Source organism: Uranotaenia lowii, chromosome 3, assembly GCF_029784155.1.
Source record: "Uranotaenia lowii strain MFRU-FL chromosome 3, ASM2978415v1, whole genome shotgun sequence".
Classification (NCBI taxonomy): Eukaryota; Metazoa; Arthropoda; class Insecta; order Diptera; family Culicidae; genus Uranotaenia; species Uranotaenia lowii.
In genome coordinates, this window is record NC_073693.1 from 141,023,773 (window position 1) to 141,047,458 (window position 23,686).

At 35.2% G+C, this 23,686-nt stretch overlaps 1 protein-coding gene across 5 annotated transcripts in view; it reads right to left on the reverse strand.

Annotated features, from left to right (window-relative positions):
* The window catches only part of LOC129756121 (rho-related BTB domain-containing protein 1), a 180,524-nt gene that overhangs the window by 117,185 nt on the left and 39,653 nt on the right, over positions 1-23,686 (reverse strand). For 4 of the 5 annotated variants that reach the window (XM_055752895.1, XM_055752894.1, XM_055752893.1 and 1 more), the window contains exon 2: positions 10,973-11,400. The exons of the other annotated variant lie outside the window; for it this stretch is intronic. The gene's annotated coding sequence lies outside the window, so the exon portion shown is untranslated. The remainder of the gene's footprint in view (positions 1-10,972; positions 11,401-23,686) is intronic. 5 annotated transcript variants of the gene reach the window in all.

The window sequence follows — 23,686 nt, forward strand, 5'->3', positions numbered from 1 at the left end:
TATATACGATAATCTTGATTTTAGTGATTGCTGGTTGTGGCTAGCAAGGCCTATTGACACGTTTTTTGGAGTGATGATTTGATGACAATTACTATGAAAATTTATTTTTCAAACTATTTTGTTTTTTTTTCTTTCTTTTATACATTGAAGAGGGAAAAAAATCAAATTTTTTAAGACAAAAATCATTTTTATTGTACTTCCCAGTTTCGCAAAAACGTGTGGACAAAGTTTACAAAAAATCACACCAACACACACAAATACACTGACATCGTCTGAGGTATATCTAAGACCCATAATTAATGATCTCCCAAATCGACCGATAACTATACCTTTCTGAAAGAAAGGCAAAAAGGCACCCAAAGAAGAGGTTACAAAATTTCAATGCCACTCGGAGCTAGCTCTATGCTAGAAATTCGTTGAAACTTGCAATGAACCAATGATTATATGATTGGAAAGCACTACTGGCTCGTGCTTAAAACTGTTGACTACTGGCATACTTACATCCAGAAACAAAATTATTAAAATGTGAGAGTCCCGTCGGAAAGTGAGAATTGAACTCACAACACCATTTTATATCGCCTTGCCAATCCGACCTCTTAAAAAATGTATTTGAAGATTGAGTGCAAATGACACCTTACTGATGTGTGTTTCAAAAATTATACCAAGTCTGAACAATTGCAAAAATTGAAATTGCTTATAACTAAAGCTGTTTTCTCTTTTTACACTCATTGCAATGGTTGTTGAAACAATTAATAGAAAAAATGTCCAATAACTACGGTTTCCAAAACTTTAGATATTAAGTGATCAACTGAATTATTCCAGAACACAATTCCAAACCAGCTCCGCTTGTTCTAAAATGGACTATAAATTCACCATATCGTTGTCGCCCATTTAGCAGAACCATTCGACCAAATAACTAGCTGCCGACAATAGTGACTAAAATCACTTTTTCATTGCTATTTAATCGCGCCTTGTTCGCTGCATCGCATCAGTAATCAGGAGTATTGTAAACGACGACGACGACGACAAATGGGGAATTTTTTCTGTCCTATGAACAAATTTCCAACTTTAACTACGATGCATTCTGAGATAACTAACTGAACGATTAAGCAATTCACTGACGATGGCTCAATTAACGTCGTTATCTGTAGCCAGATTAACTTTTAAAGCACTTGCAGGGTGTTATTGGTGCCTTTGTAGCTGATTTTAAAACAACCGGATTTGAAATGTAACGTGAAAAAGAATTTATACCGAAAACTCGTGAATCAAATCTCGAACTTATCGAAAACTTGCTTCCAGTTTACAAAAATAGGGGAAGAGGGGGCATAATGCCCACGTTAAGAAGAAAGCCTTGTTTTACAATACATTTGAAAAGATTAACTTTAATTTTCGATTGTGTTTGGAAGTTTGGTTTATTTTTTGTCTAAATCTGATAGTTAGAATAACTGGAAGGTCAAAAAAGGCCACAAATTCAATGAAGTTTGAAGAGTAGGTAGAAAATTGGATTTCAGATTTAGTAGGGGCATAATGCGCATATGTGTGTACCTAATCGCGCCGTTTAACGTTAAATAAGTGTTTATTGATTCAAGTGCCTCAGAATGTGTTCGCCAGGTAAAAAAACTTCTATTCTACTTCACAGATGGAAAAATGTATTGCCACGCGCAGTGCTGCCAGATATACTGAAATTCTTGTGAATAGTTAATTAAATCTATAATAAATTTAGGAATTTTAAATATATTCGTTTATATTCAAGTTATGTTTTCCAACACAACTTTTAAATATCTTTAAAATTGTTGTGATGGAACTGCATATAAATTTAAATAAATATGAAACGTGCTTAAAGATAAACGGACATGGCGCGTTTTGCCCCACCTAGACATGTTTATTAAAAATCGTTCAAAATAACATAAAAAATAATTGAATAAGGAAATTTTTCGTTTTGTGATGATTTTCAAGACCAATGGTCATCATTGTAACAGATGTCAGGTAATTTTTTTGTCGATGGATGCCGTAATTCCTTACGAAAGTCAAGGCACAAATTGCAAGGAATATGGCTTGAAAAGTATTTTTGGATTTTTGCAGGGATTAATCGCATATTTGATGCTAATTTTTTGTACAAAAGGTTTCTACTGCTAATTAGAAGGGAATAGCGTACCAAATTCTAAAAATAAGTGTATATCTAGCTAGATATCGCAGTGGGGCGTTTTGCCCACACTGGGCATTATACCCCCAGTTCCCCTACGGACAAGAACTATTTAGCGGCGTGATCTGTGCCCACGTAAACATAAACAAAGCGGCGTGGCGCGTGTTCCTGTGCTCTTATAAAATCAAATAATTTACGATGCAGGAAGCAAAACGCGAACGATCCGATTCGAAAAAAAGAGCAAAGTTCTTCCCTAAACCAGCGGCAGCCAGAAGTTACCGGTTAGGTCCGGCCAGGGCGCGCCTCGTCGGCGACCAAATATTGAATGACGCGCAAACAGACCGCACAGCCGTGAACCGTGAACGGGATGGAATTCTCTCATTCAACAACCACGTTGGAAGTCATGGAAGTAGAGCCAGCCAGCCAGTTGGATAAAGGTGATTAGGTACCTACAACTCTCAAAAAATGAGTGCCGAATGTTCGTTCTGACGGCAAGGGACAAGGAGCATGAAATTTGTGCCTCCATGTCATGCATATGGTTGTCCGAAACAGTCGATGCAGATGTTTACACATACCTTATGATAAATATTTGCTCGGAAAACTTAATTGGCGTATTATAACTACAACGGTAAATTAAAAAGGGTGTAGCATACAATGATAAAATTTTTGTATGATGTATAATTTAGAATGGTGTATTAACAATCAGAACACATAACTGAATAGCCCAAGAAACAACTTTCGTTCTATAAGAAATTGCAAAGTCGTAATCATGTTGTGTTAGGTAACTGGTTAACATATGATAACATTTCGGTGAGATGGTTTTCTGAGAAATCATTCATCCGTTTAAGTTCATTTGTCTCGCACCTCGCTATTGAATATATAAGAAGCAATTCTTTTTTTACTAATGCATCAATTTAAATATAATTCTTCTATTCTATCGTTCTCGTAAATCTTATCACAATATCTCTAAACAAATCCAAAGCAAAGTAAATTTTTATTTTCGGCATACCACATGGCAACACTGATGAGCGTTCGGATCTGGCTTTGGTTGCGTTCGGTTGGTCTGGTGGGAGCTCCGCGGATTATTTTCTTCGAAAATCGGTTTTGCACGGAGAAGTGTTTTTGAGATCTCATGGATTCGTTAATCTTATTGTTATTGTGAAAATTTTCTATGGAGTGTTAGAGAAATAGTGTTTTTAAAGGAGGAAATGGCCTAATTAATAACATTTTTGCGGAGCCTTTCGAAGAAAAAGCGTAACGAAAATGTTGATGCCTTGTGTTAAAGTGCCTGAACCCTGGGTGCTTCAATGCAAGATTGGTTGCAAGTTTTCTAACAAGCATCTTATTAGGGAAAAGAGGATAAAATGCGCAGATAAGTATACTTCTAGAAGCAAGATTTGAAAAAATATTTTTCATTATTGTTCGTTCTTGTTTATTTAAGCGGGGTGAATTGCTGTCAACCCGCTCTTATTATAGTTTGTGATTTTAGATCAGCGCGGGTTGGTTCGGTTTACGTTTGGTTCCGTAGGCTTTATAATATATTTAGAAGTTTTTATTAAATCGAATCAAGTGTTCCGAGTCAAGGGGTTTTGGTGAAATATTTCATGGGTATGCTGATTTTGTTGGTCGCGGATTTGCGAAAAATGGTGTCGTTTGTGCAGAAGTAATTTAGTTTTTTTTCGCATTTTGTGTTCTAGGCTTCAAACTTCGATTCTAGAGTGTGCGTGTGTTGAAGTGAGGCTTAATGTCTACCCAACTGGTGCTGGTGGGCTAAGTACATGAGACAGTAAGTGGTTGTATGGACGTGTCCATAACAGAAGGATCCCAGGACGGTCTGAGAACAGAAACGATAAAGGCTTTACAACCGACAAAATTAATTTGGTTAGAATGTTCTGGTTGTATGTATTTTTACTTGCTTGAAACCTCAATTAATATTTCAATGAAATTTTCAAAGTTTATTGCATGCACAGATTTTTCTATTGCCAGTTTTACAATGTAGATCAGAATAAACAAAATCGTTTATGGATTATCATTTCGTGCGACTAATATTTTGTAAATTTGCATATTATTGAGTGTACCGTCCTAATTCAATGATAAACCGCAATATAAAAATATGTAGTATTCTGACCTAATTTTTGTAGTTGGTGTTTTATATGAATTTTCATCAATATTTATTTAATTAATTGAAGTTAGTTTTTATTTTCTTTTGAATTGTCTTCATTTATTTAGCTAGATATTCTTTAAATAACTCTAATAAATTCATTATTTTTTTTGACTTCATCATATAAAAACTATGTATAATTTAATTTAATTTCATTCCATTGTTTACTATGTTAATTTTTACTATTGATATTCCACATTATATTTATGGTAGGCTTGCCAGATACTTTCAAAAAAAAGCTGGACATTTTACGAAAAAAGCGGGACACAGCCGAAAAAAGCGATACATTTGAAAAACTCTTCGAAACATCTTTTTTCCTTAAAAAAAAAATAAAAAAAGGTCAATTATATAGCCAAACATCATACAAAGTAGTTCATTGTGCACTAAGATTTTTTTCACGTGGATTGATTTTTTTTTCAGTTTTTTTCTTACATGACTTCTATATTCACTGGTGTTTGCCATAAACACGTTTAATTTTCACGTTTCCGCGAATTGACACGTTATTTGAGAGAAAATATTCATAAAACGTAAGTCCTTCATGTAAACGGCGGATTTTATACCGTGTATAAAACTAATTTTTAATAACAAATATATTTCAATTTTGTTTTAAAAATTTGAAAACCCATGAAAACTTCCATCATTATATAGCTTGGACAATTAGGTCTAAAATTATTACTAAAATTAAGTGATATACAATATAAGGCAGTTTAATTAAGATTCCGTCGAAACATCAGATCTTTAATCATTTGGAAGAAACTTGAATAATATTTTCATCAATCCATTATCCATCCATCCATCCAAGAATGGTTAACTGAATCAGAATCTTTCTGTAATGCTAAGAAAATTAGAGTTATTCAGTATTGTCTTATATGAAAATTAAAAAATATTGCCTACTTTGAGCAAAAAATTTTTTTTTAAAGCTTTTTTGTGTTGAATTTTTCTAGTGTAAGTTAGTGAACTTCGTAAAAGTTTTCAAGTATAAAAAGCGGGACATTTTGTGAAAAAGCGGGACAGCGGGACATTCAACAAAAAAGCGGGACATGTCCCGATTTTGCGGGACGGATGGCAACCCTAATTTATGGGGTTTTGGTTGGGCATCCGACTGAAGCGATTCTTGAGGAGTAAATTGAGGACGGGTCCGTCTCCCCACCCACCCAGACAACCATTTGGTGGGTGTTGTGATAGGGTGGCAAATGAAAAGCGATGCACTGGTACTGATAACAGACTATATTTATAGTTTTGTAGTGATGCTTCAATTCTACGGAACAAATAATAGGTTATTACACACATGGTTCAAAATAGTTTTATAGGTTAGAACTTACAAATCAGTGACCCTAGCTATTCCGGCCCTAATACAACTCAGTTCAACCTCGTATCGAGAGCAGAGTCCTGTGGACAATATTCTGGGTAATTTGTGGCGTTATAGAGTAAAATTAACAAATATTACCGATTTGCTACTTTTAGCGCTCTGTTCAACAGAGATGATCGGTCAATCAATTCAGCGTTTCGCCTGATACTAAATAAAATACAATGATTAATCACAAGCCACTTCAACTTAATGTATACCTACATGATCCTACACTTATGACCCGAAAAAACAACAATATTTCGCAAAACGGAACACTTTAAAGTTTTACTTTAAATTCTGCTTCTACGCAGTACGCAACTCGATACAAAATGGCTAACAGAAGTGAAAATTTTCCTCGTGCGGTCACTTTTGGCGGCAACGATGACGTTTAGTTTTCGCTGTTATTTCTCAGCGACTTTTGAACAACCGCGGACTGGCACGGTGGCCAGTTTTCCAACAGTGGGTATTTCGAATTTGCAACGCAAATAACATGCAAATATACCTGTAAACATATCGTATATAATGTAGCAAAACCAGTATATACGTATCATTTTGGAGGCCATATAGGTACATTAGCAAACATATTCTTGATTTGGATTGTATTAAATTACGATTTGCACGACTTGTCATGCGCATCATTTACGACTACCCTGATTCTTTTTGGAATATACTATGACAATTTACATTATCATATAGATGATTGAGGTGGTAATATACGACATTTTTCGTAACAATATGGAAAGTATGACGACTTATTTGGTCGTCTTTTGCGACTTGAGTGCAGGGCTCTTATTTTCCGTCAGTTGAATAAAAATAAGATTTTTTTTTTTTTATACTTTAAACCAATAAGTTTATTCATCCATAAAAATAATAAAAATGAGATTATTTCAAAGAAATGCATTTTTTGCTGTCAAATTCAAGTTTATATCGCACAAGTTTATTATTTGCAGATTGCTGATTTTATTGTTAGTACCTGGACTTGATCCCCTGACCATACGATCTGCAGCTCATGATGGTTCCTCGAAGCTATCTGGGATATATAAATTCAAGGGGATTTGCTTCAAAGGCATTAAACCAAAAGCAAATCGTATATTTCTCTAACTTAAATCTTTTAAATCGTAGAACACGTCATCGATGATCTAAAACTAGACCAACATTTTGAAGCCACCTTTAATTCGATTCCAATCATCGATGTCCCATTATCATAAACGATTTTATTGAACTTTTTTGTATTCTTTTACGATTGCCAGCAAATACATTTTACGAAAATCAGACATGCGAATTAATTTGCAAAGGTATACGATTGCATGCACATTATTACGAATCAATGCAGTTATATACGTTTTTTATTTCGAATTATTTTATGCATAGCACGACAAAATCTCTCAATCACGGCTGATCACCGTATATCGGTCGTTTCACGGATTTTTTGCGAATTGTCGTACACAAAGGTGGAGTTCATATGTACATACGAGTCTCTCTTCTTGTCGTAATAAAATCATGCAATGCTTTTAAATACGATAAAGAATATGCATGAACCGCACATTGTAGGTGCAGATATACGAAAATGAGTATAAATAACATTCTATACGATGTAATCTGTAAAAGAAAATACGACTTCTGGTTGTCTGGGCAGTTAAGCGCTTTGCGTTGCAATGGCTTGATCCTGACGCTCGATAAGCTTAATATGTTCTTTCGATGGAGACAATCCAATTCCTAGCCTCTGCTTACATTTCTTGTCTCTTGAAACGATCCATTCAAAGACTATTGAGCATTTCTAGTTGATGCATCTTATACAAGTTGCAAAGTAAAAGTTGCTCGCTGCTACCGGATGTGCCTTGCTACCTGGGTGGTAGAAATACATACATACCACATGGCAACACTGATGAGGCCGAAGCTTGGCAAGTTTCGAGGTTATGGCTGGCTGCCCATATTTGATAAACGGTCTAATGTGCCATGAACACCAATGCGAGAAAAACGCAAATTCAATGTTTTAACCATTTTTCTGCATCCTGATACTCAAAATAAAGTAGATTAAAGTGCATAACAATCATTGTAGGTGTAGGACTTAGGCGGTTGAGTTGAATTGAAAATTTAGATAAAGAATTTATGAAAAAAATTAATTTCAATCTCAGTAGCCACTTTATCAAATATAACGTAAACTAAAGTTGACAAATAGCTCTGAATTTGCCTGATGTGCATACGTTTTCAAATATTGCTGCGATTGCTCCCGCCCATAACCACCAAGCCACAAGACCACAACAAGAAGGGATTAGAAAAACTTTCTATAAGAAAACACCGGTTGCTGCGAATGATGATTCAACACATCATGCACATTAGACAATTTATCAAATATATTGCACATTAGACAAATTTTCTTTAGGGTTGTATGCCTCCACTAATGGATTTTTTGGAAAATGAATGAAGTAGGGATATTATATAGAGTATAAGCTATCAAATGGCAAAATTTTCTCCATTTTGAAAAAATGGCATATTAGACCGTTTATCAAATATGGGCAGTGAGGCAAATCAGTTACTTATACTTTCGGGCGTATATAGCCTAATAGGCCGATATAACATTAATTTATGTAGGGGAGAGGCGGGTTGCATGCGCATTCATACTGATTTGCTCGAATATTCCAATAGATAGGTATCACATGAGCAGGCATTTTATGATAAAAATAGTCAAAACATCTGATTTCCGAAACCAGGTGGGCTGAATGCGCAGATTTATGTTTTGGGCTATATTTCAGCTCCACTTGCAATATCTTCGTTTTGATACCATCTTTTCAGACGTAAGTGATCACTTGCAGATTCTCACGTCTTTGGAAATGTTACAAAAAAGACAAAAAACGGTCTTGACAAGAGAGATTACGGATCACGCTAAACTAAATGAATTATTCTCGAACTATCTAAGAACCGTTGTCTCAGGCAACGTGAACAGCGGCATTCAAGAAATCTCAACCACATACAATAACTTATTCAAACGGTGTACTAAAACAATATCGAAAAAAAATAAACATGAAAGGTAGTTACTGTCCATGAATGTCGTGTGACCTATGGATTTTAATAAACATGAAAAACAACTATTTGAAACGTGTTATAATCATCCCAATGATATTTATGGGATTGAATAAACCCAAGAGGCTTAAAAGTACTATGAAATACTACTCAATAATACAACACACTCTAAACTTTGGAAAAATATAAACCATCTTTTGGGGAGATCCAACAATTCTCCATCAATAAAACTTACCGAAGGTTCAAACCTTATAACTGACAAAAATGCTTGATAACAAATTCAATCTTCCCCTTATTGGTACAGCACGGCTTTTTGCGGATGATACTGCTTCATTTTACACAGGAAAGTCTCCAAATACAATTATCGAAAACTTGGAACATAATTTGAAATTGCTATCTACATTTTTCAATAGCAATCTGCTCTCTTTAAACTACGAAAAAACTAAATAAATGTTATTCCATTCATCCAGGAAAGTAATATCACAACACAGGGATCCCCATATGAATCAGTTTGCCATACCAGAGGTGAACCCGATCAAGAGAGCATATCAAAATAATAACTCAAACATATCTCACCAAGATATTTACATCTGATTCAGTTATAATTAAGTACTCCAAATTTTCGATTATAAGTTTCACCAATCCGAATTATATCTTATTCTGATTGACAGACTTGAATGGGGTTGAGCTCATTTTCAATTATCAAGATTTTTTTTCGGATTATCCTAAAATAAAATGATTATATCTTATTTTGATATACGTACAACTTTATCTGAAACACGGACATCGAAGTCAACGGCCCAAACCGTACATTATTGAGTTTTGCTCAACAGATCCATAAAATTGAATCCAATTTTATGGAATCCAAAAATAGGGCATGGTTTTAGCAAATAATGTGGTTTATTGACATCCTACTAGAAAATTTTCTCGTAGCACTCATATCTTGATAAGTTATAATTTTGATAGGTTTTGTTCTGCCCAATATCAAACTATGCTATCTGAACAAGATATAATCTTGAAAGGAGCATATCTAAAATTGATATATTTTAGCTATGACCGCATAGATTTTTTGATATAATTTGAGATATTTTAACATCCTACGAGTACTGAATAATAACTCATTTAGATAGGAAAAAATTAGTATCAAAATATCTCATCTTGATATAATTTTGTTTTTCCCTCCTGATCGGGAAAACCTTCAAATACTTAGGTATTCATTTAGATAGTACTGTTTCCTGGAGTTGTCATATAAAACATTTAGAAAAAAGAATTTCTTCCCTCTGTGGTGTACTCTGGAGATTGAAGAACTTCGTGCCACAACATGTTCTTTTAAAATTCTACTATGCATTCATTCACTCTTTATTTCACTATCTTACAATAGCCTGGGGACGAGCATCTCTTTCACACTTACATAAACTTCAAATTTTGCTGCATCCAACTAGGCCTATTTATTCATCCAGAGTCCATAATATCTTACCCTTATCAGATGTTTTTGATAACCTGCATTCGTCAACTTCTATTCAAAACCTACGTTTCATTTTTTTCTTCCCGGTGTCCTGATTTTTGACAAAACAACCTGGCACTCCTGGTTGCAATACATAGTTTCTCTAAGAACGCATCCCTGCTTTGCTATTGTTGGAAGTTTACAAACCATCTGTTTTTCTAAAATCAAGGCTTTCGTATTATAAAAATCAGGCTGACATCAGGTTTGACAGATCACGAAAAAAAACCTGAAAAAGTGGACCAATAGCACCACTACTTTGGAGGCCTAAATTGTTCCTTGACATGCCGGTGTACTTCGTGCCAGTTTTCAACACGTTTAGATTACTGTAAATTCTCTAGCTATTCGAGCGGATCAGTGATAAACTGTTAAAAAATCAACACGATAAAATCAATGAGATTTAAAAAATCATGACCTATCTAAAGCTAGAAAATTACAAAATCTACCTAGTTTCCATCTGATTTTTATGTTTAATTTTAGTATTTGACTTGCAACTTCAAAGCTAAAATCTCATCACGTTTTTAACAAGTTGCTGCTTTTTGAAATCAGATGAAAAATCTGGTTGTTGTTATTAAAATGTAAAATTAGGGCAAAAAATCATCAGAGTTATGAATCATATAAGTAGAATGTGAAGGTGGCACTGCATATGTATCTCAATTTCTATTATTTATTATTGAAGTGATAATTGAATGTGAAGAATTGCTTAAATATTCATCCACATAGAAAAGATTAAAAGAAAGAGAATACAGAAAAACAGATTTAAAATAATTTATCCAAACTTTGATCGTCTATACTCACTTTTTATGCTTTCGTGACCAGAGGAATGACAACAATTAGTCTTGGCACCGAACTGCTTCCGACGACTTTTTCAGCTTTGCAGAATTCCTATACAATTCGTGTTGTACAGCAGCAGCGATTTTTTTTAAGAAAACAAATTAAACATCAAACACCGGAACGTCTCGTTTAGATCCTGGCTGAGTGATTTTTATTTTTTGTTTGTCACACCAACTAACAAATCCACAGAAAAAAAACACTAAACAACTTCACCACTTTTGTTGTCGTTGTAGTAGTTGTAGGAACCGGCTAGATAGAAGCTTGTTTCCGGTGATTTTTTCTGTATCTTGCACTAACGCTGAGATTTCCTCCGCGCTGCTGTTCACATTAAACAAATGCACTCGTTCTGCTTTTTTCCGATGATGGCGGACATGCTTCGGGATGAATATTTTCTGTTGAGCAGAGAAACACATGCAAAAGATTGGTTAGATTTTTTCTGTCAACACATTTTCTTTCCGAAAGTTGCATACGGACGCTTGCATATTGCATAGTAAGGTATATAGAAACCAGCTAACAAATTTGCTGCTTCCAATAGTGCTGCTGTTCAGATTGCTCTCCGGGACCAGACCGGACCGATTCCAGAAATACTTCGCAAAAGGTACAAAGGATCGTTCAGGGTTTGCCTCTTAACGAGAAGTGATTTGATATTAAGTTTAATGCAGCTTAAGTTGCCGACATCGAGCAAGCAAGTGACGCTGTACTGCTGCTGCTAACGAGAGTTCATGGCGATTTCGATGAAGATCTTTATTGTTATAAACTACTAATGGGCAATCGCTGAGAGGGACCCGAGTACGGATGAAACAATTAATTTGGAAATATCCTCTAAAGTTTACAGAAAGCGTATCAGCATGGGTATACCGAATACGCAAAAGTTTAAGACACATAAATTATTTCTGCTGGCGATAGCATCAAGCTGGCAAAGCTTCCAGATACTAAAAGGTGATACGGTCAAAATTTGGTCAAGGGAAAACGCGTGTAAATCGGTGAAATCGTTTATTTAAAAATTCAAATTAAATTTCTTTTTCAAGTTTAATTAGTATAAAATTCAGGAAAAAAATTCAATTAGGCTTCCGCTTTTCAAAATCCGAATTGCCGGGCCTTACGCTTAACCCCTGCCATAAGATTTTGTACAGCCACCTTGTCCACCTTCTTCGCCGCAGAAAGCCAGTTTGCCTTGAACTGCTGCTCGTCCTTAGCAGTTTTTTTGGCCTTCTTTAGGTTCCGCTTGACAATGGCCCAGTATTTCTCAAATGGGCGGAGCTCTGGCGTGTAGGGAGGGTTCTTGTCCTTGGGAACCACCTGCACGTTATTGGCGGCGTACCACTACATGGCCTTTTTACCGTGATGGCAAGATGCCAAATCCGGCCAAAACAGTACGGAACAACCGTGTTTCTTCAGGAAAGGCAGCAGACGTTTATTCAAACACTCTTTCACGTAAATTTCTTGGTTGACAGTCCCGGAAGCTATGAAAATGCTGCTTTTCAAGCCACAGGTACAGATGGCTTGCCAAACCAGATATTTCTTCGCGAACTTTGACAGTTTCATGTGCTTGAAAATATCTGCTACCTTTCCCCTTCCTTTTGCCGTATAAAACTCCTGTCCCGAAAGCTGCTTGTAGTCGGCTTTGACGTAGGTTTCGTCGTCCATTACCATGCAGTCAAACTTCGTCAGCATCGTCGTGTGCAGCCTGCGGGATCGCGCTTTGGCCGTCGTATTTTGTTTATCATCGCGATTTGGAGTCACTACCTTCTTGTATGTCGATAGTTCGGCTCGTTTTTTAGCTCGATGCACGGTTGTAGACGATACACCCAGCTTATTTGCGGCATCTTGGAGAAAGAGAGGTTAGGGTTTCGCTTGAAACTACCGGCAACTCTCTTTGTCGTCTCAGCGGCTTCCGGTTTTCGATTTCCCCCCGATCCAGACTTCCTGGCTGTCGACAAACGTTCCTCGAACACTTTAATTACATTTGTAACGGTTGATTTGGCAACTTTTAGCGATTTTGCCAGCTTTGCGTGCGAGTACCTTGGATTTTCGCGATGCGCGAGCAAAATTTTGATACGCTGCTCTTCTTCCTTGGACGGCATTTTGACAACTGAAGAGTGAATTCCAAAATCAAAATAGGAGCAACATTCTACACACACGCACCTTCAAAATGAGGGGTGTTCAGGTTTTTTAAATGCAAAATTGAAAAAAATACGTCAACTTGATATTGACTAAATTTTGACCGTATCACCCTTTAATAAGGAGTGTTCACGAAAAAAAAGTGGACGTTTGTTTTATAGTAAAAGGTTAAGTTTTTAAAAAAATCTAAAACTTAGTATGCAATTTTTTAAAAAAATATGGTTTCTAATAGTTAAAAAGAATAACCTATTTTAAATTCAAAACTAAGATTTTTACATTTATCAAAAGTGTCATATGATCATATCCCTTTCCCCTCTCCACACCAAACGAATTTCACATTTTTCTAAAAATTTACAAGCATCAAAATTATGAGAAAAATATGGATTGATGCATTTAACGCAACGAACAATATTTGGCTTTGCGACATATGTAGCTAAAAAGAACACGCAATGAGCTTTTCGTCGGTTTAAAATCAAAATTTGGTGATATTTTTCCCATGTTCAACCTTTTTCTTGTGCGATTTAAATAAAAAAAAATTCAAACAAATTGACTTTTTATCACAAAAATATCAAATGTTTAACATAGACAAAAGAAAATAGTGCATTAATTGATTTCTTCAAAGAGGGACGGCGATGAAAATTTCTTTTACATGCTTATTATTTATGGTCCAGGTCCGAAAATCCAATGCAAAAAATAGTGTCCTGTGAGTCTGAAGAAACAATTTATATTTTAATCCCTTAATCGTAAATCGTAAATCGTGTTTTGTAATAGTACTAGTAATAGTACTGGTCACATTGACATGACACTGAGAAAAAAAATCCGATCATTTTCTGTCTAATTTTGCCACCTATCGTCGGTATTGCGAACTTTGCAAAATTTGACAAAAAAATTGCTATAGAAAAAATTTACATGTTTAGCCTGATTGTATCGTCAAAATAGCCTAAAAGACACTGATCAAAGTCAGAGATGACAATTCTTTTTTTTTTTTTTTTTTAAGAGCAGGGAAAAGCCCCCGGGAGTTGATCTTATTTAAAAAAATGGAAGACCATGCTCCCGAAGGCATAAAACCTCCTCACTATTTATTTTTTTTTTTTTTTGTTACTTCTTTTCATAATTTACAATATTTCGATCGCACATAATTTCTTTTCTTCACTATAACAATTTTCACATTTCTTGCTTGGTGGTGGTAATTGGTGGCGGCTTGGTGGCGGTTTGGTGGGGCGATTTGGTGGCGGGTGGTGGCGGGTGGTGGCTAGCGGAGAGGGAGTATACAGAAAATTTGTATTGTGGCGATTAGTGGCAGATATTTTCCAAGTGAGGAATTTGATTTTTTTTAAGTCCCCAGTGAGATTGCTCTCTGTTAAGGGAACTAGTTCGAGCTGGTTCACAACTTAATTAGTTTTGCTTTACTTTAGTTCAGGAAGCTTGTAAGGTTGGTTTTCAGGTGGATTTTGACTTGACGCTTGAAACTAGCTTTGTTCGTTACATGTTTCAGGAATGCTGGGAGATTATTGTACTTCATTCTGCTGTAGTATTCAGGCGATCTTTTCATTTTCTCCGTGTTGGCTCTCCTAGTTGCTATATTTCCTCTTGAGCGTGTTGGAAATCTGTGGTCCAGATGCTGGATTTGTTGGTTGTGATGGAAAAGCGGATTGTACAGTTTGTTGTGGATCTGAATCACACTTTGAAGTTCTCTTAAAGCGGCTATTGGTAGTATCGAGTGCGAAGCTTCTTGGTATAGATCGTGGGAGGAGAAAAGTCTTGGCCGTTTATAAACTGCTTTTAAGCATCGGTTCTGCATGGCTTGAAGAGGTCTGATGTAGCTTTTCCTAGCAGCTCCCCAAATCGAGACCATGTATTGTAACTTGGATTGCACAAATGCATGATACACACAGGTTAGTTGTTTAGAAGGAACGAATCTCGAAATCTTCCATATGATGCTGTGTATGGCACTTAGTTCATTTCTAAGGCCATCTATATGCGCGTTCCATCTAATCTGCTCGTCGAACTTTAGGCCTAGGTATTTGAAAGTTTTAACTGGTTCAATAATTGTGGTTCCAACTTTCAGCTGATTGTGGCTCTCAGAAGGTCGATTCGTGGATCTAAAGATGACATATTTTGTCTTATCCAGGTTGAGCGAGAGGAGGTTTGCATCAAAATATTCCTGAAGTTTTTCTAAATCAGTCGACATCTGGGAAATTATCGTTCCAACATCGGTGTGCTCGTAGGACAGTGAAGTATCGTCAGCAAACAGTCTGGGTTTACCATGTAAATGTAATTTTTGCAGATCGTTTACATAGAGGATGAACAAAAGAGGCCCTAGATTGCTGCCTTGAGGAACTCCAACAGACAAGTTACATAGATCACTGGTTGACTGGTTTATTTGGACGTATTGTTTCCGGTTGGTTAAATAACTCCCAAAAAGGGAACCCAGCAAACATTTCTGTAGGTATATTTCTCAATAAACTTTGCTATACGTTTCATATACATTATAAAATCATCTTATATAACTCGAAAAAACAGCATTTACGTACTAAAGTGGAGGCAATATACATACATGTTTTTAACTTCTGGCTTACGCGATAAGAGTTGTAAAAATTGGACGATATACAACACCTTTTACCGCACATCCTGACAGTATGCGAGAGAGCGCAAGTTTTGCTCTCAAGGCATGCAAACCGTTGCCAGCGACAGTATTTGCTGCTTCTCTCATTGGCCAGTTTATCCAAATGGACCCTCTGATTTTAAGAAATCTGGTTGCACTGCTTATCGTAAAGAGAACAACAAGGTTGTTTTCTCATTCGAATCCCGCACGCGGGAGACAAATTTGCAAACATGGCGGACTTTTGTCATATACGAGTCGGTAGACTTTAACTAACCATTTTTACGATCATTTACTTGGTTTGGTAGGAATTACGATTCGCATTAACATTGTTAACGAGTTGAGCTGACATTTCTAATGCGATGTTATGTTTGCTGGGAATTCGCACTACCTCTGATTCCACAAGATTCTAGTTTGCGGAGAAGAATAGTCTGGTCGATCGTGTCAAAAGCCTTCTTCAAATCTAGGAACAAAACTCCCATGAATTTTCTGCTATCAAGGGCATTGTGGATTGCATCCACTAGCTCAGAGGCTGCTGTCAGGGTACTCGATCCTTCGCGAAAGCCATATTGATAGGTGTACAGGATATTGTGGTGCTTCAGAAATTGCGAGACACGATCAGCTATTAGCTGCTCCAAGATCTTACTGAACACCGATAGTATAGAAATCGGGCGATAGTTGCTGCAATCAGTCTTTTTTCCTGTTTTATAGATGGGTAAAACTCGTGCTATTTTCAGGAATTCTGGGAATTCACCGTTTTGTATGCAATCGTTGAAAACGTCTCTAATCAAGGGTGCCAAAATGGTATGATTCGCTTTAACAAAATGTGCTGGAATATCATCCGGTCCTGGACTTTTTGAGTTGTCGAGTTTGCTTATTCTAAGGATAACTTCTTGCTCTGTTGCCGGTCGAAGATAAATACTATTGCTGTTTCCGACATATCGATGATCATTTCTGTGGACATTTCTTGGGATTGTGGCAGCGAGTTGAATTCCTATGTTACAGAAATAGTGATTGAACGCGTTGGCCACCGTTTTTCCTTCCTCCGTTACTTCTCCATTTAGCTCTAGCTTTATCGTTTCTTTTTTCGATTCGTTCACACCTATCAGGTTGTTCAATTTTTTCCACATTTCTCTCTGATTAGATTTTTGAAAAAGGCTGTGGTAGTAGTTTTTTTTTGCCTCAGCCTTAGCTCGATTGAGATTTTTAGATACTTGAGACAAAGTGTCTTTAAATTCTTCATTGGCAGGGTGTTTTTTGCAACGCAAAAGAGCTTTATCTTTGCTTCGCATCAGCTTCCACACGTCGAACGACATCCACGGACAATAGCCCTTGATTTTAGCTTCAACAACTATTGTTTTTGAGTATCTTTTTTTCAGTTGACTGTAAATTGTGCTCAGTTTCTCTAGCTTTTCAGCCGGACTATTCGCTTGTAGATTATTGAACTCTGCCCGGAAAGCTTCATTAATCTGATCATGCTTTACTATGATTTTTTCTAGTTTTCGGTTAACTATTTTCTTTTTGAGGTTAATTGTAGTCATCACCAGGCTATGGTCACTTATATCGAGTGAAACTGTTTCGTTTAATGCTTGTTCAAGCATCGAATCTGGGCAGACAACGTGGTCGAGAATGTTGCTGCTTGCTGGACGGGTTATAAATGTGTTGGAAACTTTACATCCGTAACAACTTAAAAGGTCTACGTAACTATCGACTACCGGGCAGCCCGTTTTGTTTATTGGAATGTTGACGTCGCCTAACATCAAAAACTGGGAGTTCGGCTTCAAGGTTGCGAGTACTGGTCAAGTTTGTCGAAGAAAAACTCTATGTTTTGAGAAGGGGGTCGGTAGACTGCATGGATGTCAATTGGTGAACCACCTGGCTCAAGACGCAAATGTATGTAGTGGAAGCCATCAACATGCAAATTTTCAATCTCGGAGACAACGAGAGACTCTTTTACGAGAACAGCGAGTCCTCCACTGCTTGAATCTGGACGACAAGATAGGAAATTGCGATATCCATTAACAGTTACTAAGTGCTTTCTTTCTTCTTTCAACCATGTTTCCCCCAGCACCAATACATCAACTGATGTAGGGAATAGCTCTAAGTACATTTTGATAGCATCCAGTTTGTTTGGATCATTAAGGCCTCTTACATTGAGTTGAAGAAATCTCAGGAAGTAACTATTATTTTTATTCCGGTTGTTTTTACATAAAGAATCAAAGGAATCATGTAATAGAGCTACCGCTTAACTTGTATCGTCTGACGATTTGGCCTATTGATTAGATGTCGGAGAGGTAATCAGTAGGCTCGAGTTCGATTCCTGGTGGAGGTGATTTTTTTTTTCATTTATCATTCATGATCATGATTGCACTAAACGGTGATGCGTAGATTCATCAAACAAATCAATAACAAAATAATCTAGTTCTGTTTGAAGAATTCAAAGAATTACCACATGCTCATACATTATGTTTCTGGTGTTTTGTGTTAAGGATGATGCTTTGATGCTATTAGCCGTATAATGTAACAATAAAAAAAAATCAATCATGAATGGTATGTGCAAAAAAAAAACTCCCCTCGAACAGCAATCGAACTCGAGTCTACTGGTTACCTCTCCAAGACCTTACCAATAGGCCAAATCGACAGATGAAACAAGTCAAGCTGTAGCTCTATTATTCAGTTGACTTCATCGAGTTGAATTCGCTGCTAGATTCTCCGGCAGAAAACGCTCATTATGCCTTCATTGATAGTGCTCTGTTCGCCTCCAGTGAAAAAATTAAAGTAAAACGCATTTTAAAATTGATTAAAGTGAAAAAACAAAAAAATTATGATGCTGAAAATTGAGAAACAATGTGTAGATCATGTTGTAGTGCGTACATTTCAGATCAAGATGATTTAAAGGTCATAAAAGCTTATTTGGTGGTGCTCTAAAATTATATTTTTTTCGTCACTTGAAAACCTAGCTGGTTATTATTTGATATTTCTGTAAAGATGAAAAGGATATTTCTTTTTTGGCGAAAAATTAATACTATAGGTAGTACGAAACAAGTCCTTATGAAATTTTTTTTAAGAAGATACGTACTTATGTAGAAAAAAGGAGTGCTTATTATGCCCTGGGTGCTCGTTATGTCCTTATCTCCCCTATCAAGGAATAAAACAACATTTCAAGTATTCAAATAGTTTCATTGAATGCATGAATTAATTACCATAGTTTTGTATTAAATACCATTCATAATGCATCATAACGCGTACACATGGTAATTTTAACCAATCTTTTGTTCAGATAAAGAAAAACGTACTCAACAAAAATCCATCTGTTTTTATTTTTAAATTTACCCTCGGATGTAGTTACGTTAACTATGATTTTTCTCTCGGTGTAGGGTTATGAAACCAAATTTTTACAAAAGGCATTGCAAAGTCATTCTTCCTTTAAATCACATTTCTGCGTTTTCAAAATCTGCAAATAAATTGGAAAACTTAGATTTTTTTTCCTAATTTCTTTTATAGTTTTCTTTCTTAGCTTTTGAATTTCTTAAGTGAAGCGAATCTCTGTAACTTTTCGAATTGATATTTTCCACAATGAAAAATGATTTAAAATCCTGATTTGATGATTATTTAATAAGAAATTAAAATCAAAATTGTGAAACTTTGTTCTTAATTTTGTTGTTTTTTTCATCAGTGTTCAAAATCTCCGTTTTGGATCTTGGTTCATAAAATTCTTGAGACTAAAATTTTTATTTTCCAAGCATCTCGTGCTTGAAGATGTTATTGAATCAAAACCTGTGTCTAACTTCTGATACTGAGTGTTGAATTTTAAGTTCTACGAAGTTAACCTTATTAATATTCTAAATTCCGTTTTGTTTTTGAGCATCGAAGCATGAAAGGAAGAAGTGGAGTTTTTCTTATGTTTCCTAATTTTCCGTTTTTTTCGGGAACCACCATTCTATTCTCAAAATTTTCGGTTATTTCATTAATCATTTATAAAATTTTAGAAAAATCTTAAAAATCAATTTGTTGCCTTTTTTCTAATTAGATTCAAATAAGACGTTCTCGTGGTGTTACTATGAATATTTAATGGAATATTTCATCGTAATCTGTATAGTTGTTTGGAGAATGAGTATAAAAGTATGTACAGTCATATCGTTGAATATTATTTTCCTTTAGTAATATGACACTCTCTAATATGGTCATGAAACTTATCCGGGCAAATCCAAGTTATTTTATCAAAATCTTGACAATATCCGGGCATTTAATTGTAAAATATCGTATTATGTGGTGGTTGTGGTAGAGCAAAATTTACTAGTTTCAATTTCAACATCGATTCTATTTGAAATTCATGTAAATTTGAAATACAATTAACGTATCGAGAGACTTTACAATAAAAAACATGTTTTGATCCGAAATTTGGGATAACCGTAGAAAATTCGGAATTTCAATATTCATTCAGTTAATGGTCGATGGTATGTTGAAAATTTAGAAAAGTTTTCAATTGATATTTCCATATCTAAATTTTTCAGAATCAATTTTTTTTTTTCGTGCTCAGGCACTGCATAATTGATTCTCGAATTGCGTTGAACTTTCTCGCTATTACGCATAGAGGTGCACGCGCTTCCATTCTGATGCAACTTCAACGTCATTTAGACACAAACAAAATAGCCCAAGCGCTATATATTTTTGATATCAGTTTACATTATTCCTTGAGGTGACTGGCTAAACAGATCGAGAAAAGGAACATCTCCACCGGCCCACACCATGTCGTATCATAGACCAGACCAGACCAGACTAGACCGACCGATAAACTACGTTCTGCGAAATCAAGACGCAAAACATCTCCTCTCGCGTCGATGACGTATTTTCCAGTTTTGGTTCCTCATATGATATTTATTCAGCACTTATTGTCGGTATCTGCTGCTTGCGTATTTTGAAGCCAGCCAACGTTCATGAGTTTTGTTGTTGTGGTCAGTCTTTGTTTTGCTTTGCGCGAAGCCAAAACAAGGCAAAAAATGGTTTCCTCCTTCTATTTTTTACGTCTTCAATTGGCGACAGCCTTTAGGTAGGTAACCCTTCAATGTTTTGTTGATTCAAGATTAAACAAAATCTACTATCAATTGATGGATAACGCGTTTTGGCCAAAAGTGTCAAACAACAACAAAATTGTACATTCATTCATAAGACGTTAAAAAACATTGATTAAATAAACCTAAGCTTAGACTGTTTTTTTTTATTCGCTTATCAGCACAATTGAGGGGCCCTTTTTTAATTCGACAAATGGTTGGACTTTTTTACTTTTGTGTGTATAGGTCTACTAAAGCCGCGTGATGGACATCAACTTTTAACGTGGTGACTATATGATCGAAACAAATAACAAAAACTTTTGTGAACGCGTAGGAAACAAACGTATCGTTCGTTGATTCGATTTGACGGAACCCGGCGTATCCCGCGCAGTGAGGGAAGCTCAAATTTGATTGATTACTGACATCGTCGTCAAGTGAATGTGAAAGTTTTCTTTGTTTGTTATCGGAGAAATACATTCTCAGTTTGTTCTAGAAATCTACTTTTTTTTTTTTGGAAACCCGTTTCAATGAGGTGATGTATTTTAAATTTAAATCACATTAAACTAAAACCTACAACATTAAACCTACTGTTGACCTGGCTACAAAACTTAAAGATCGTAATACTAAAACGTGCTAAAACTACAAACTGATTAAGACTTCCGGTCGATATGTACCTATTTGCACCATCAATACAAAAAAAACTTTTATCTGATGGATAAAAATTTCCATTATGAAAATCTATTTGAAAACTTATTCACAGGCTGAATACTTGTAATCCATAACATAACTGACCTTTACACCCTGAAGCAGTTTTTTTTATAATTTCACTGTATGTATTTATAAAAAAAAAGAACCTTTGAGTCTTTGAACATACTTTAAATTTCAAGTGTGATGCTTGCAGCCAATATTTACCAAAACACAGAATCTTAGAACGAAGTTTCAAAAACGTACTTTATTTCATTTTTGATTAAGAGTTGAGCACCGACAATTAATTTTTTATTTATTTTTTTTTTATTTTCCTTTTTTTTATAGTTTTTTAAATTTTTTTTATTATTTTTTTTTTTGTAGAAGTTTTTTCCAGTTTCTGTATCATTTGTTACGAATTTTCAATGAATACTTCAAAATCACATTTTTTCTAGATTTACATTGGTCAAACCACAGATTTTTTTTTCCAGCAATCTAAATTTTATTCTTCATTTAATTGGACACACAATACTGAAGAATCAAATGTGACATAAAATGAGACTTTTGAATTTTCCAGATGCTTACAAAGACACATTCGCTTGATGTCATTTATTTTGAAAATTCTACTTGTCGTCAGGATAATAATTTTTGAAGATTTAAATTTTCGTGTAATTAAATTTCAATTGAATTTAATCACATACTTCTGTATTTTGGAAAGGATCTGCTAAATCTGGGGAATGTCATAAAAAAGCTTGATAATTTTAAGAAAATTTATTGTCCTTTATTTTTATTAATTTATAAGCTTTCCTTTGCCGAAGAAATGTTAAATTTTCTGCTTATGTTAGGGTTACCATATCCTGCAACGCCAAAAAGGGTACATAGAAAAAGCTATATAGAAGGAAATGATAAGGAGATATTTTAAGTCATTCAAATACTGCCAAATTGTTGGAATTGGTCACATGAAAACAATAAATTTTCTTTAGAAGTATTATTAAACTATTGAAAAACGAAAACTGAGGGACTGAGAATATCTAGTTGGTTTATTCTAAGGTTGCCAGATTTTTTTTCAGCACGTGTCCGGACCCTATGTGGTTTATCTATAGGTGGGGACAAGGCTACCATTGCACGAGTCGAGTGTGAGAGTCAGGTTTTTCAATGTTTTGATTGCTACGTCACAAACGTTCAAGAGCGTCTCGACGTTGGAGTCGCCTTGCGACGACAGCTTTTATACGCTCATCATACCATCGAGCTCTGCCGAGATACTGGCACTTTACTCTAAATCAGGGGTGAGCAACCTTTTGAAGCAACGGGCCACTTTTAATTTGAAATTCTTTCGGCGGGCCGCATCAAAATAAAATTTAACATTTATACTATTAGAGATGTTGAGAAAGGTTTCAAAATTATTGTAAATTTTTTTTTAACCAGATCTGTCAATGTTACAGTTTACATTTTTGATTCTAGAAAATATTTACAGATTTCATAAATTTTAAATTTAATTAAGATACCTCTGGGACAGCCTTTCTAAGGCTGAATCTTAGAAATATTTGGTAATGTGGATGTCTAATTTTTAAATTAAATGATTCCTTTTAATCAATGTTTTGCATGTCTATGAAATTTCTCAAAATAGCATCACATATAACACAAGTTAATCAAATTCACATTTTTCCTAGGTGCAAAGAATCTCAGAACTGATTTTGTCTAATTCAGGGGCGCTGAATCCAAATATGTATTTAGTTAGTTTTTTTGTCAGCTCTAGTTTTCGAGGTTATTTTAAAAAATAGGTAAAAAATAAGTTTCAATGTATGTCCTTTTTTCGACAAAACTGTTAAATACAAATATTTATTGACTCAATGATCAACTTTAATAAAAAAAAAAACACACAAGTAATTTTGAATTCTAAAAAAAAGATATTGAAGTTTTCTTTTTGCTATCCAAACCTGCAGAAACTGGTAATTTATACGAAATTTTAAAGCAAAATCAAACTAAATTAAATCTTTGATATTTTTAAAACCGTAAGTCAAATTATTCCGCAGTCTTCAACAAACTTGCTAAAAAAATTAAAATCCTCAATTCAAGAACATTCTTTAAGGAGGTCAGAAGAAGTAATCTTATTTTTTGAATTTCTATAAATTGCAGAATTCAATTTTTGAAAGCGTTTTATCTGTGAAACAAGAATATTTTGACAATATCTGAGTCCTTGATTGAAAAAAGGGTAGTAAA